Source organism: Rhinopithecus roxellana, chromosome 10 (assembly GCF_007565055.1).
Source record: "Rhinopithecus roxellana isolate Shanxi Qingling chromosome 10, ASM756505v1, whole genome shotgun sequence".
Lineage (NCBI taxonomy): Eukaryota > Metazoa > Chordata > Mammalia > Primates > Cercopithecidae > Rhinopithecus > Rhinopithecus roxellana.
Window position 1 is genome coordinate 43235534 of NC_044558.1, and position 14910 is coordinate 43250443.

Sequence of the window (14910 nt, forward strand, 5' to 3'; positions counted from 1 at the left end):
AGAGACAAAGAAGGCCATTACATAATGGTAAAGGGATCAATTCAACAGGAAGAGCTAACTCTCCTAAATATATATGCACCCAATACAGGAGCACCCAGATTCATAAAGCAAGTCCTTAGAGACTTACAAAGAGACTTAGACTCCCATACAATAATAATGGGAGACTTCAACACTCCGCTGTCAACATTAGACAGATCAACGAGACAGAAAGTTAACAAGGATATCCAGGAATTGAACTCATCTCTGCACCAAGCAGACCTAATAGACATCTATAGAACTCTCCACCCCAAATCAACAGAATATACATTCTTCTCAGCACCACATCGCACTTATTCCAAAATTGACCACATAATTGGAAGTAAAGCACTCCTCAGCAAATGTAAAAGAACAGAAATTATAACAAACTGTCTCTCAGACCACAGTGCAATCAAACTAGAACTCAGGACTAAGAAACTCAATCAAAACCGCTCAACTACATGGAAACTGAACAACCTGCTCCTGAATGACTACTGGGTACATAACGAAATGAAAGCGGAAATAAAGATGTTCTTTGAAACCAATGAGAACAAAGATACAACATACCAGAATCTCTGGGACACATTTAAAGCAGTGTGTAGAGGGAAATTTATAGCACTAAATGCCCACAAGAGAAAGCAGGAAAGATCTAAAATTGACACTCTAACATCACAATTAAAAGAACTAGAGAGGCAAGAGCAAACACATTCAAAAGCTAGCAGAAGGCAAGAAATAACTAAGATCAGAGCAGAACTGAAGGAGATAGAGACACAAAAAACCCTCCAAAAAAATCAATGAATCCAGGAGTTGGTTTTTTGAAAAGATCAACAAAATTGACAGACCGCTAGCAAGGCTAATAAAGAAGAAAAGAGAGAGGAATCAAATAGATGCAATAAAAAATGATAAAGGGGATATCACCACCGACCCCACAGAAATACAAACTACCATCAGAGAATACTATAAACGTCTCTACGCAAATCAACTAGAAAATCTAGAAGAAATGGATAATTTCCTGGACACTTACACTCTCCCAAGGCTAAACCAGGAAGAAGTTGAATCCCTGAATAGACCAATAGCAGGCTCTGAAATTGAGGCAACAATTAATAGCCTACCCACCAAAAAAAGTCCAGGACCAGATGGATTCACAGCTGAATTCTACCAGAGGTACAAGGAGGAGCTGGTACCATTCCTTCGGAAACTATTCCAATCAATAGAAAAAGAGGGAATCCTCCCTAACTCATTTTATGAGGCCAACATCATCCTGATACCAAAGCCTGGCAGAGACACAACAAAAAAAGAGAATTTTAGACCAATATCCCTGATGAACATTGATGCAAAAATTCTCAGTAAAATACTGGCAAACCGGATTCAGCAGCACATCAAAAAGCTTATCCACCATGATCAAGTGGGCTTCATCCCTGGGATGCAAGTCTGGTTCAACATTCGCAAATCAATAAACGTAATCCAGCATATAAACAGAACCAAAGACAAGAACCACATGATTGTCTCAATAGATGCAGAAAAGGCTTTTGACAAAATTCAACAGCCCTTCATGCTAAAAACGCTCAATAAATTCGGTATTGATGGAACGTACCTCAAAATAATAAGAGCTATTTATGACAAACCCACAGCTAATATCATACTGAATGGGCAAAAACTGGAAAAATTCCCTTTGAAAACTGGCACAAGACAGGGATGCCCTCTCTCACCACTCCTATTCAACATAGTGTTGGAAGTTCTGGCTAGGGCAATCAGGCAAGAGAAAGAAATCAAGGGTATCCAGTTAGGAAAAGAAGAAGTCAAATTGTCCCTGTTTGCAGATGACATGATTGTATATTTAGAAAACCCCATCGTCTCAGCCCAAAATCTCCTTAAGCTGATAAGCAACTTCAGCAAAGTCTCAGGATACAAAATTAATGTGCAAAAATCACAAGCATTCTTATACACCAGTAACAGACAAGCAGAGAGCCAAATCAGGAATGAACTTCCATTCACAATTGCTTCAAAGAGAATAAAATACCTAGGAATCCAGCTTACAAGGGATGTAAAGGACCTCTTCAAGGAGAACTACAAACCACTGCTCAGTGAAATAAAAGAGGACACAAACAAATGGAAGAACATACCATGCTCATGGATAGGAAGAATCAATATCGTGAAAATGGCCATACTCCCCAAGGTTATTTATAGATTCAATGCCATCCCCATCAAGCTACCAATGAGTTTCTTCACAGAATTGGAAAAAACTGCTTTAAAGTTCATATGGAACCAAAAAAGAGCCCGCATTGCCAAGACAATCCTAAGTCAAAAGGACAAAGCTGGAGGCGTCACGCTACCTGACTTCAAACTATACTATAAGGCTACAGTAACCAAAACAGCATGGTACTGGTACCAAAACATAGATATAGACCAATGGAACAGAACAGAGTCCTCAGAAATAATACCGCACATCTACAGCCATCTGATCTTTGACAAACCTGAGAGAAACAAGAAATGGGGAAAGGATTCCGTATTTAATAAATGGTGCTGGGAAAATTGGCTAGCCATAAGTAGAAAGCTGAAACTGGATCCTTTCCTTACCCCTTATACGAAGATTAATTCAAGATGGATTAGAGACTTAAATGTTAGACCTAATACCATAAAAACCCTAGAAGAAAATCTAGGTAGTACCATTCAGGACATAGGCATGGGCAAGGACTTCATGTCTAAAACACCAAAAGCAACGGCAGCAAAAGCCAAAATTGACAAATGGGATCTAATTAAACTAAAGAGCTTTTGCACAGCAAAAGAAACTACCATCAGAGTGAACAGGCAACCTACAGAATGGGAGAAAATTTTTGCAACCTACTCGTCTGACAAAGGGCTAATATCCAGAATCTACAAAGAACTGAAACAAATATACGAGAAAAAAACAAACAACCCCATCAAAAAGTGGGGAAAGGATATGAACAGACATTTCTCAAAAGAAGATATTCATACAGCCAACAGACACATGAAAAAATGCTCATCATCACTCGCCATCAGAGAAATGCAAATCAAAACCACAATGAGATACCATCTCACACCAGTTAGAATGGCAATCATTAAGAAGTCAGGAAACAACAGGTGTTGGAGAGGATGTGGAGAAATAGGAACACTTTTACACTGTTGGTGGGATTGTAAACTAGTTCAACCATTATGGAAAACAGTATGGCAATTCCTCAAGGATCTAGAACTAGATGTACCATATGACCCAGGCATCCCACTACTGGGTATATACCCAAAGGATTATAAATTATTCTACTACAAAGACACATGTACACGTATGTTTATTGCGGCACTATTCACAATAGCAAAGACTTGGAATCAACCCAAATGTCCATCAGTGACAGACTGGATTAAGAAAATGTGGCACATATACACCATGGAATACTATGCAGCCATAAAAAAGGATGAGTTTGCGTCCTTTGTAGGGACATGGATGCAGCTGGAAACCATCATTCTTAGCAAACTATCACAAGAACAGAAAACCAAACACCGCATGTTCTCACTCATAGGTGGGAACTGAACAATGAGATCACTTGGACTCGGGAAGGGGAACATCACGCACTGGGGCCTATCATGGGGAGGGCGGAGGGGGGAGGAGGGAGGGATTGCATTGGGGAGTTATACATGATATAAATGATGAATTGATGGGTGCTGACGAGTTGATGGGTGCAGCACACCAACATGGCATAAGTATACATATGTAACAAACCTGCACGTTATGCACATGTACCCTAGAACTTAAAGTATAATAAAAAAAAAAATGAATTATGTATTCACCAAAAAAACTATCCTTCAAAAATAAAGGAGAAAACCACAAAAAAAAAAAAAAAAAAAAAAAAAAAAAAAAAAAAAAAGAAAATTTCCCGTTATGAGTGCTCTAATCTTAAGAGGAATAGGAAAACAATGAAAAAGCCAAAAAAAAGATGATAAAACAATATAAGATGAAAAATATAATTGGAGACTACATAAACAAATTAAAGCTCAAAAACACTATTATAAAAAAAGATGAGTATGTAATAGTAGTTATAAGACTGAATAATTATAAAGAGCCCACTGAGCCAGACACTGTTGAAATATTTTGAGTACATTACACATATAATCCTCACAAGAACACTGTAAGTAAGGGTTATTGTTTTCTCATTTTACAGATGAGGAATTTGAAGTACAAATGGTTAAGTAGCTTTGCAAAGAACACAGAGCTCTGAAGGGGTAAAGCCAGGATTTGAACCTGGCAGATTGATTTCAGAGCCCATACTCTTCAGCCATTTTAATATACCGCCTCTCAGCAGGACTTGAATGAAGAGCTAAAATAACAAACTTAGAGTGAGGGTTGCCTCTTTCAAAGAATTGGGAATCACCAGAAACCATTTTGTCAGCAATTCAAGAGGCCAAGTGGACTTTGTACGACTGCCTATTATGAAATACAAACCTTGAAAGGTTCTCTTACTCAGAGATGTAGATAATTATGTAAGAGAATAAGACTTAAAAATAGAAACTTCCTCACAGAGAAGCTATAAAATTTGCTTCACAAGTGGAAAGTCACAGAAGTGGAAAGCTTTGGAGCTAAGATTCAAATCTGGCTGTCTGGTTCCAATTACTCCATGCTTAACATGGCACTGGAAACATAAGGGCATTGGAAAAATAAATAAATATATATATATATATAGCTAAGAACATTGGTAACATAGATTAAAGAAAAAACTTACTTAAAGTAAGCAAAAATGCAAAGGAAAAGGAAATCTATAAAGTAAATAAAAAGACAATAGAATGGAAAGACAATGACATTTCAACACAAGTATAATTGGAGTCTTTGAAGGTGACAACCCAATTCATGGAACAGAGAAAAAACTAACCTGAAAATAAAATAGAATAAACATTTTCTAAAATGGAAGGGAACATGTGCAAACTAAAAGTACATAGGTTTAGGGAAATGTTGAGACAGAACATTGACACAAAGTATATCCTGGTAAAGTTGCTGAATATCAAATATAAACTCAATAAAGTTTTCATCAAGTAAGGCAGAAATAGTAAGTCACTGATAAGGAAAAAAAGTATCTGAGACTGACCTCAAATCTTACTGCAGCAATTATCAATGTCAAAATAATGCAACAAAGTCTGAAAGTTTTGAGTGAAGGTGTGACCCAAAATGTCACACTTTAAAAAAACTATTTAATATGTAATTCATGTACACATTTTTAAAAATTCAAAGGTACAGAAAGATATATACTAAAAATAAAGACTTTCTTCTCATAGCTCTGTCTCCATCAAAGAGGTAAACAATGGTTATTGGTTACATATTTTATTTTTTAGAACTATTTTATACATATGCAAGCATATATATTTTCTTAGCTTGGGTTCTCCTGAAATCAGAGCTGATACAAAGCTTTTTTGTAGGTAGTCTGACAACATGATCCCAAGGAGAAGGAGTAGCAATCAGTGGGAGTTAAAAGAGTTAAGAGAAAAAGGCAATAAGGAAACGGAGCATTGAATTGGCCACTACCGTGAGTAACAAGAGCTGGATTCTGATGGGGCTTCTGGAAAGCTTCATAAGCTGTGACTCTCAACTGTCCACCTGAGTGTGAAATGAGAAGCATTTATCTAGTGGTTCCTGTCCTTTACTGATGGAGGGTATCCAACCAGTTAACTCCTCGCACTTCTACACTGCAAGTGCATGAATGTTGAATGGGTTTGTGTGAGAGTCTCTCTCTCTCTCTGCAGCTTCAGAGAAGCCTTGGGACAGTGTCATAGACTGAAGTTTGTGTCCCTCCATAATTCCTATGTTGAAGCCCTAACCTCTCAACGTGATATTATTTTGGAAGTGGAGCCTTTGTTGGTAATTAGGTTTTAATGAGGTCATGAGGCTGGAGGCCCCATGATGGAGTTAGTGTCCTTATAAGAAAAGGAAGAGACTGAAGTTTACTGTCTCTGCCATGTGAGGACACAAACAGAAGACAGCCTTTTGAAAACTGAGAAGAAAGCCCTTACCAGGAGCTGAATGGACTGGCACTATGATCTTGGATTTTCTAAGCCACCTAGTCTGTGGTACTTGTTATGGTAGCCTGGGCTGACTAAGACAGGTAGCGGCAAATAGTACACAGTGCAGGCCTGAGAAGAGACACTGTCACGGTGCACCAGTGTGAAGCTTGCTGAACCCTACAAAGAACTGGTCATTACAGCAGTGGCTGGAGTTAGGGGTAAGTGCTGATTGCATTGAAAAAGAAAATAAAACATATCCAATGCATTTATGCATATAAATTTACTACCTCACATTTTCCCTACAAACCATGGCATCCTATTCACAATATTCTGTACATTGTTCTAACTGATTAGTAATCTGTCTTGCAGACTATAGCCACATCAGCATAAATCTTACTCATTTAATGACTACATAGCATTTCATTATATAAATGCACCATAATATATTGAACCATTTCCCAGTTGATGAATATTGAAATTGCTGTCAGGCTACAAACAATGCTTTGGGATATATACTCTCATAATCGCACAGTCATCGTATCTTTGTGCCTACATGTAACTTTTTTCTGTAGAAATATTTTCTACAAGTTGGATTGCTAGGTCAAAGACTATGGGCTTAAAACATTTTTATTAATATTGGTAAGTTACTCTCCAAAGAAGGTTTTTCTTTTTTCTTTTTTTTTTTGGAGATGGAGTCTCTCTGTGTCACCCAGGCTGGAGTGCAGTGGTGCGATCTCAGCTCACCGCAACATCTGCCTCTCGGGTTCAAGCAATTCTTCTGCCTCAGCCTCCCGAGTAGCTAGGACTACAGGCACACTCCACCATACCAGTTAATTTTTGTAGTTTTAGTACAGATGGGGTTTCACTGTGTTAGCCAGGCTTGTCTTAAACGCCTGACCTTGTGATTCGCCCTCCTTGGCCTCCCAAAGTGCTGGGATTACAGGCGTGAGCCACTGCGCCCAGCCTCAAAGAAGGTTTTTCAGTTTACACTCTGCCAGAAATGCCGAGATGCCTGTGTTCTCACATCTTCAGCATAGTGCATTTTTGCATTTAAAACTTTGTTGCCAATCTAGTAGGTAAAAAAGGACTTTGTTTTAATTTGCATTTTTAAAATTACAGATGAGGTTGAGTATTTTAATTTGCTTAAAAAGCTTTCAATTATCTCTTCTATAAAGTGCTTGTTCATATTTGTTGCCCATTTTTTTATACTGCATTTTAGGTTTTTTGCATTAAGAAAATTAGCCTTTGTCACATTTGTTAGAAAACATTTTCCCTGTGTGCCGGTTTTCTTTTATGGGATTTTGTTTTCCCTTTGATTAAAAGTGGAAAGTTCAAAGGACTAAAAAATCTCAAATATGACCCACCAGCCTCACACCTGCCAAAGTTTAAAATAATTCAAGTAAATCCACAGCCCCTAGAGCAGTTAATGTAACAAAATAACATAGTCAGAACTAGTTCTTAGTAGAATCTGATACATGCCACTGGGGTCTGTCACATCCCAGAGACTCAGCAGCACCTGTCAGCAACACTGTGGCAGCTACTGCTGTCTCCTGCAATGTGACTGCTGAAGCCCATGACACCTGGCTCCAAGGGACAGTTTTCTTCTTGTCTTCATATGTGTTTCTGCTAGGGGATCTCTCAGCCAATTTCCGAGCAGGAGTGCCTATGAGGCTTTCTAAAGCCTGTGCCCTGAGGGCTTTCATAAGGGCTAATAACTATCCTGATCTCCTGAAGGCCCTTTCTTTCCTCGGCTTCTGAATGTTCTGGGCTTACAGTGATGATCATTCTGCCGCAGCTTTTCCTGCAGTGGACTGTGTTCTTCCCTGCTGGGGTTCTCTCCTTTCAGGGTGGCCTGGCTAAGGTTTTTAACTGCTTAACCTTCTTAAGGGGCTTCCTTTCTCAATCTTGTATAATGCTAGCACTCTTGGGCCTTCTTTGCTCTTACTGTCTGAACATTGCTTCTTCTAATTCTTGTCTAGATTTCTCTATTCTCTAGCAGCCCCTCTCTATTCAGATAAATACCAAAATATCTTTCCTTTTGCAAGCCTATATTTAAAAGCAGTTGGATATGAGTATATATTTTTTCCATATATGTAGCTAGTCTATCCTGTAAGGTCTCACTTTTTCTCAGAGGGAAACTCTCTCTCTTCTTGCAGTCTTTATCAGTCTGTCTTCCTTAATTTTTCTTTCATTTGCTCATAATCCCTGTTTTAATGGTAGTGGGCATGCATATTTTTAAATACCAACGGTAGTGGAAAGCATATTTTTACATACCAATCTAGTTCCTCCTTGATTTCCCCAGGAAACATGATTCTCCGAGTATTCCAGGCACAAGTCTTCTAAAATCGCCTGCTTTAGCCTGAAAATTTGAAATAAGTTCACTGAATTGTTTCTCCATTTCACACCAAGAAGATGACATATTTGCTATACAACAAGAGTTCAGTTTACTTTTAATTTTTTTTTTTATTATTAATGAAATCTACCACTTCTGCATAGTAAAGAGATAGTCTGGGTCACTGACATTTGGAGCCAGATCAGAATTTACATGATTAGCACATGCAGCGCCAACTGGAGGCCACATGGTGAAGCTTAATCTGAAACCAAAGCCTATGACAAGCTGCATGAGTCCAAAATGGCCCCTTTCACCTTGAATGCTGTTCAAAACAAGGTAACAAGAAATCAAACTGGGGTCTGCTAATCTAATGTCTGCTAAGCAAAGTCTAACACCTCACTAATGTGCATCTCTCAGATTAGCAGCAGCAGCATCACCTGAAACTTGCTAGAAATGCAAAATCTTGGGTTCTCCCCCAGAATTACAGAATCCAAATCTGCATTTTAACAGGACCCCTGAGAGATTTGTTTGCACATTTAAGTTTGAGAGCTCTTATATAACTTAGCTCTCGGCAGTCCTTGCTGAGAATAAAAAGTTTCAGAGAGAAATTCATTGCACCCACAATGCTTACAAAATCTGCACACTGAATCTCAATCTGCTTTAACTGAAACTAAAAGATTCTTTTCTGATCATTTAATCCTTGTCCTGGCTGTTTGCTTTGGTGAAAGCAAAGGTGCAGCATTTAGTGTCAATGAGCTACAGAGCTGCCCTCTCTTTCTCTCCACACTAAGGCCCATGCTAGGTGAAGACCAGGTACAGGACATTATGGTTATAAACTACTCAAATACCTAGGTGTCTTGACATAGTCCCAAACTACCCAAGCTGGCCTTTAAGAAGTCTCCATTTCTATGTTTTATTTTATCCCCTAAATTCTAGTCCTTAGTCATCTATTAAAGTCAGTATTAAGGGTTTGAAGGTCCTAACAAATAAAACCACTCTTTCCTCCTCCCAAGTGAGAAAATATGGAGAACTAAGAGAGAGGCATTAAATCAATAAAGATCAAAAGTCAGACCTGTTGTTGTTAAGCTGATTAGAATACAAGGCTTAGAATCACAACCCAACACTCCAGAGATAAAAAACCGTCCAACCCACTGTCAGGTCCCGCAGGGCCAGGCCACTCTCCTGGAACCAAAGTGAGCATGTGAATTCTGAGGAGCAGCTCCTTTGGAAGAGATAAAGCCAAGTCACTCATGTTCAGCTAAGCTCCCAGTTTCACAGCCAAAGAAGTCACTCCCCCTCCCTTGGGGAGAGACAGCTAGGGTGACAAAGCAGTCAGAAATATCATACTCATACATTCTCTTCCATCAATAGAAATCTGAGGAATGGGAAATAGGAAGGCTCCTAACAAAGTCTTTGCAACATTGAAAGCAAATAAATCTGAAAACAAATAATTTTTTTGGAAAAAAAATCATCAAAGCTGAACCCTGAAGAGACAGAAAACACAGACTGGTAACTATGGAATAAATTGAGAAACTTACCAAAATCCTAAATTGCCTAAAAGTACCATGTTTCATAAGGGAAATCCTCAAAACTTTTGAGGAAAAATTAATTTCAATACTATTTAAACTTTCCAAGAGTGCATGGGGAAAAAAGGGCTGTGAAAAGAAAGGCTTGTTCTGCAAAGTCAGCATAACACTCATACAAAAATCTGACCTAAATAGAGTCTAAAAAGAAAAGACCAAGCTCACTTATGAATGTTGACATTAAAATCTTAAGTGTGATTTTAGCAACTATAATTGGATAGTGTATTAAAGAGTATTACACCATAACCAAGTCAAGAGATTCTAGAATGCAAAAATGGTTCAAAGTTAACAAATATGTTTATATAATTTATCATATTTTTGAGTCAAGTAAGAAAATAATAAAAAGTTCAAGGCCCTACATGCTATAAAATCAGTATATATATATAATATATATTATTAAATAAATATAAATGATAAATTATGTAAATATGTATCCCTTATTTTTTGACAAGATAAAAAAACCTACTTCTGGCTGAGTGTGGTGGCTCACACCTATAATCCCAGCACTTTGGGAGGCCAAGGCACGAGGATCACTTGAGGTCAGGAGTTTGAGACCAGCCTGAGCAACATAGTGTGAGACCCTGTCTTCACAAAAAAATGGAAAAAATCAGCCAGGCCTGATGACCCATGCCTGTAGTTCTAGCTACTCAGGAAGCTGAGGTGGGAGAATCCCTTGAGCCTGGGAGCTCCAGATTGTAATGAGCTGTGATTACACCACTGCACTCCAGCCTGGATGACAGAGCAAGGCCTTGTCTCTTAAAAATAAATAAATTAATTGTATACAAAATATATATATATATACTTGACTTTTTTGTTTTTTGAGATGGAGTCTCACTCTGTGGCCCAGGCTGGAGTACAGTGGCGCAATCTCAGCTCACTGCAACCTCTACCTCCCGGGTTCAGGCAATTCTCTGCCTCCGCCTCCTGAGTAGAAACTATTCACTGGGATTACAGGCACCCACCACCATGTCTGGCTAATTTTTGTATTTTTAGTAGAAACAGGGTTTCACCATCATGGCCACGCTGGTCTTGAACTCCTGACCTCACAATCCACCCGCCTCGGCCTCCCAAAGTGCTAGGATTACAGGCATGAGCCACTGCACCCGGCCATACCTGACTTTTATGATACAAAATCTTAGTAAAGTAGACATAAAGAACCTCATGGCTAATGATGAGATGGTAGAAAAATTCTCATTACCATTGGGAACGTGATAAGGATATCCAGTAACTCCAGTATTATTCAGCTTTTCAGACAATACTATCCAGTATAGAAATGGGAAAGAAGTAGAAAAATTATTTTTCCCATACCTAGAGAACTCAAAAGAATAAATGATTGGCTCACACCTGCAATTCCAGCACTTTAGGAGGCCAAGGTGGGAGGATCATTTAAGGCCAGGAATTTGAGACCAGCCTGAGTAACACAGGGGGTCCCAATCTCTAAAAACAAACAAATTTTTAAAAAAAGAATAAATGAAAAGAAGTATATTATTGGCAAAAAGAGAACTTAGTAAGTTTATCAAAACTTTTTCTGTATTTGCTGGCAACATGGCTGAATAGGAACAGCTCGGGTCTCCAGCTCCCAGCGAGATTGATACAGAAGGCAGGTGATTTCTGCATTTCCAACTGAGGTACCTGGTTCATCTCACTGGGACTGGTTGGACAGTGGGTGCAGCCCATGGAGAGCGAGCCAAAGCAGGATGGGGCGTCGCCTCACCTGGGAAGCACAAGGGGTCGGGGGATTCCTCCCACCCCCAGCCAAGGGAAGCCCTGAGAGACTATGCCATGAGGAACAGTGCACTCTGGCCCAGATACTGCGCTTTTCCCATGGTCTTCGCAACCCGCAGAACAGGAGATTCCTTCCGGTGCCTACGCCACCAGGGCCCTGGGTTTCAAGCACAAAACTGGGCAGCCATATGGGCAGACACTGAGCTAGCTGCAGGAGGATATTTTCATACCCCAGTGCCACCTGGAATGCCAGCAAGACAGAACTGTTCACTCCCCTGCAAAGGGGGTTGAAGTCGTGCAGCCACGTGGTCTGGCTCACTGGGTCCCACCCCCATGGAGACCAGAAGCTAAGATCCACTGGCTTGAAATTCTGGCTGCCAGCACAGCAGTCTGAGGTCAACCTAGGATGCTAGAGCTTGCTGAGGGGAGGGGCGTCTGCCATTGCTGAGGCTTGAGTAGGTGGTTTTACCCTCCCAGTGTAAACAAAGCCACCGGGAAGTTCAAACTGGGTGGAGCCCACCACAGCTCAACAAGGCTGCTGTGGCCAGACTGCCTCTCTAGATTCCTCCTCTCTGAGCAGGGAATCTCTGAAAAAAAGGCAGCAGCCCCAGTCAGGGACTTATAGATAAAACCCCCATCTCCCTGGGACAGAGTACCTGGGGGAAGGGGTGGCTGTGGGTGCAGCTTCAGCAGACTTAAATGTCCCTGCCTGATGCCTAAGAAGAGAGCAGATCTCCCAGCACAGCATTCAAGCTCTGCTAAGGGTGAGACTGCCTCAAGTGGGTCCCTGGCCCCCATGTATCCTGACTGGGGGACACCTCACAGTAGGGGCCAACAGACACCTCATACAGGAGAGCTCTCACTAGCATCTGGCGGGTACCCCTCTGGAACGAAGCTTCCAGAGGAAAGAACTGACAGCAATCTTTGCTGTTCTGCAGTCTCTGCTGGTGATACCCAGGCAAACAGGGTCTGGAGTGGACCTCCAGCAAACTCCAGCAGACCTGCAGCAGAGGGACCTGACTGTTAGAAGGAAAAGTAACAAACAGGAAGGAATAGCATCAAGATCAACAAAAGGGACATCCACTCAGAGACCCCATCCAAAGGTCACCAAAATCAAAGACCAAAGATAGATAAATCCATGAAGATGGGGAGAAACCAGTGCAAAATGGCTGAAAATTCCAAAAACCAGAATACCTCTTCTCCTCCAAAGGATCACAACTCCTCTCAAGCAAGGGAACAAAACAAGATAGAAAATGAATTTGATGAATTGACAGAAGTAGGCTTCAGAAGGTGGGTAATAACAAACTCCTCTGAGCTAAAGGAGCATGTTCGAACCCAATGCAAGGAAGCTAAGAACCTTGAAAAAAGGTTAGAGGAATTGCTGACTAGAATGACCATTTTAGAGAAGAACATAAATGATCTGATGGAGCTGAAAAACACAGCACAAGAACTTCGTGAAACATCCACAAGTATCAGTAGCCAAATTAATTAAGCAGAAGAAAGGATATCAGAGATTGAAGATCAACTTAATGAAATAAAATGAGAAGACGAGATTAGAGAAAAAAAATTAAACAAACAAAGCCTCCAAGAAATATAGGACTATGTGAAAAGACCAAATCTACATTTGATTGGTGTACCTGAAAGTGATGGGAAGAATGGAACCGAGTTGGAAAACACTCTTCAGGATATTATCCAGGAGAACTTCCCCAACCTAGCAAGGCAGGCCAACATTCAAATTCAGGAAATACAGAGAACACCACAAAGATATTCCTCGAGAAGAACAACCCCAAGACACATAATCATCAGATTCAGTAATGAAGGAAAAAAGGTTAAGGGCAACCAGAGAGAAAGGACAGGTTACCCACAAAAGGAAGCCCATCAGACCAACAGCAGATCTCTTGGCAGAAACCCTACAAGCCAGAAGAGAGTGGGGGGCCAATATTCAACATTCATAAAGAAAAGAATTTTCAACCCAGAATTTCATATTCAGCCAAACTAAGCTTCATAAGCAAAGGAAAAATAAAATCCTTTACAGACAAGCAAATGCTGAGAGATTTTGTCACCACCTGCCCTGCCTTACAAGAGCTCCTGAAGGAAGCACTAAACATAGAAAGGAACAACCGTACCAGCCACTGCAAAAACATACCAAATTGTAAAGACCATCGACACTATGAAGAAACTACATCAACTAATGGGCAAAACAACCAGCTAGCATCATAACGACAGGATCAAATTCACACATAACTATATTAACCTTAAATGTAAACAGGCTAAATGCCCCAGTTAAAAGACACAGACTGGCAAATTGGATAAAGAATCAAGACCCATCAGTGTACTGTATTCAGGAAACCCATCTCACTTGCAAAGACACACATAGGCTCAAAATAAAGGGATGGAGGAATATTTACCAAGCAAATGGAAAACAAACAAACAAACAAAAAGCAGGGATTGCAATCCTAGCCTCTGATAAAACAGACTTTATACCAACAAAGATCAAAAGAGACAAAGAAAGGCATTACTTAATGGTAAAGGGATCAATTCAACAGGAAGAACTAACTATCCTAAATATATATGCACCCAATACAGGAGCACCCAGATTCATAAAGCAAGTTCTTAGAGACCTACAAAGAAACTTAGATTCCCACACAATAATAGTGGGAGACTTTAACACTCCAGTGTCAATATTAGACAGATCAATGAGACAGAACATTAAAAAGGATATCCAGGACTTGAACTCAGCTCTGGATCAAGTGGACCTAACAGACATCTACAGAACTCCCCACCCCAAATCAATAGAATATACATTCTTCTCAGCACCACATTGCACTTATTCTAAAATTGACTACATAATTGGAAGTAAAACACTCCTGAGCAAATGCAAAAGAATGAAAATCATAACAAACAGTCTCTCAGATCATAGTGCAATCAAGTTAGACCTCAGGATTAAGAAACTCACTCAAAATCACACAACTACATGGAAACTGCACAACCTGCTCCTGAATGACTTACTGGGTAAATAACAAAATGAAGACAGAAATAAAGATGTTCTTTGAAACCAATGAGAACAAAGACACAATGTACCAGAATCTCTGAGACACATTTAAAAAGGTGTTTAGAGAGAAATTTATAACACTAAATGCCCACAAGAGAAATCACGAAAGATCTAAAATCGACACCCTAACGTCACAATGAAAACAACTAGAGAAGCAAAAGCAAACAAATTCAAAAGCTAGCAGAAGACAAGAAATAATTAAG

General features: G+C 39.8%; 1 long non-coding RNA gene across 1 annotated transcript in view; it reads right to left on the bottom strand.

Annotated features, from left to right (window-relative positions):
- Positions 1-8341: 8341 nt before the first annotated feature.
- LOC115900064 overlaps positions 8342-14910 on the bottom strand; it is a 43665-nt gene continuing 37096 nt past the window's right edge. The window contains exon 3 of the long non-coding RNA XR_004059736.1: positions 8342-8374. This is a non-coding gene — a long non-coding RNA (uncharacterized LOC115900064). The remainder of the gene's footprint in view (positions 8375-14910) is intronic.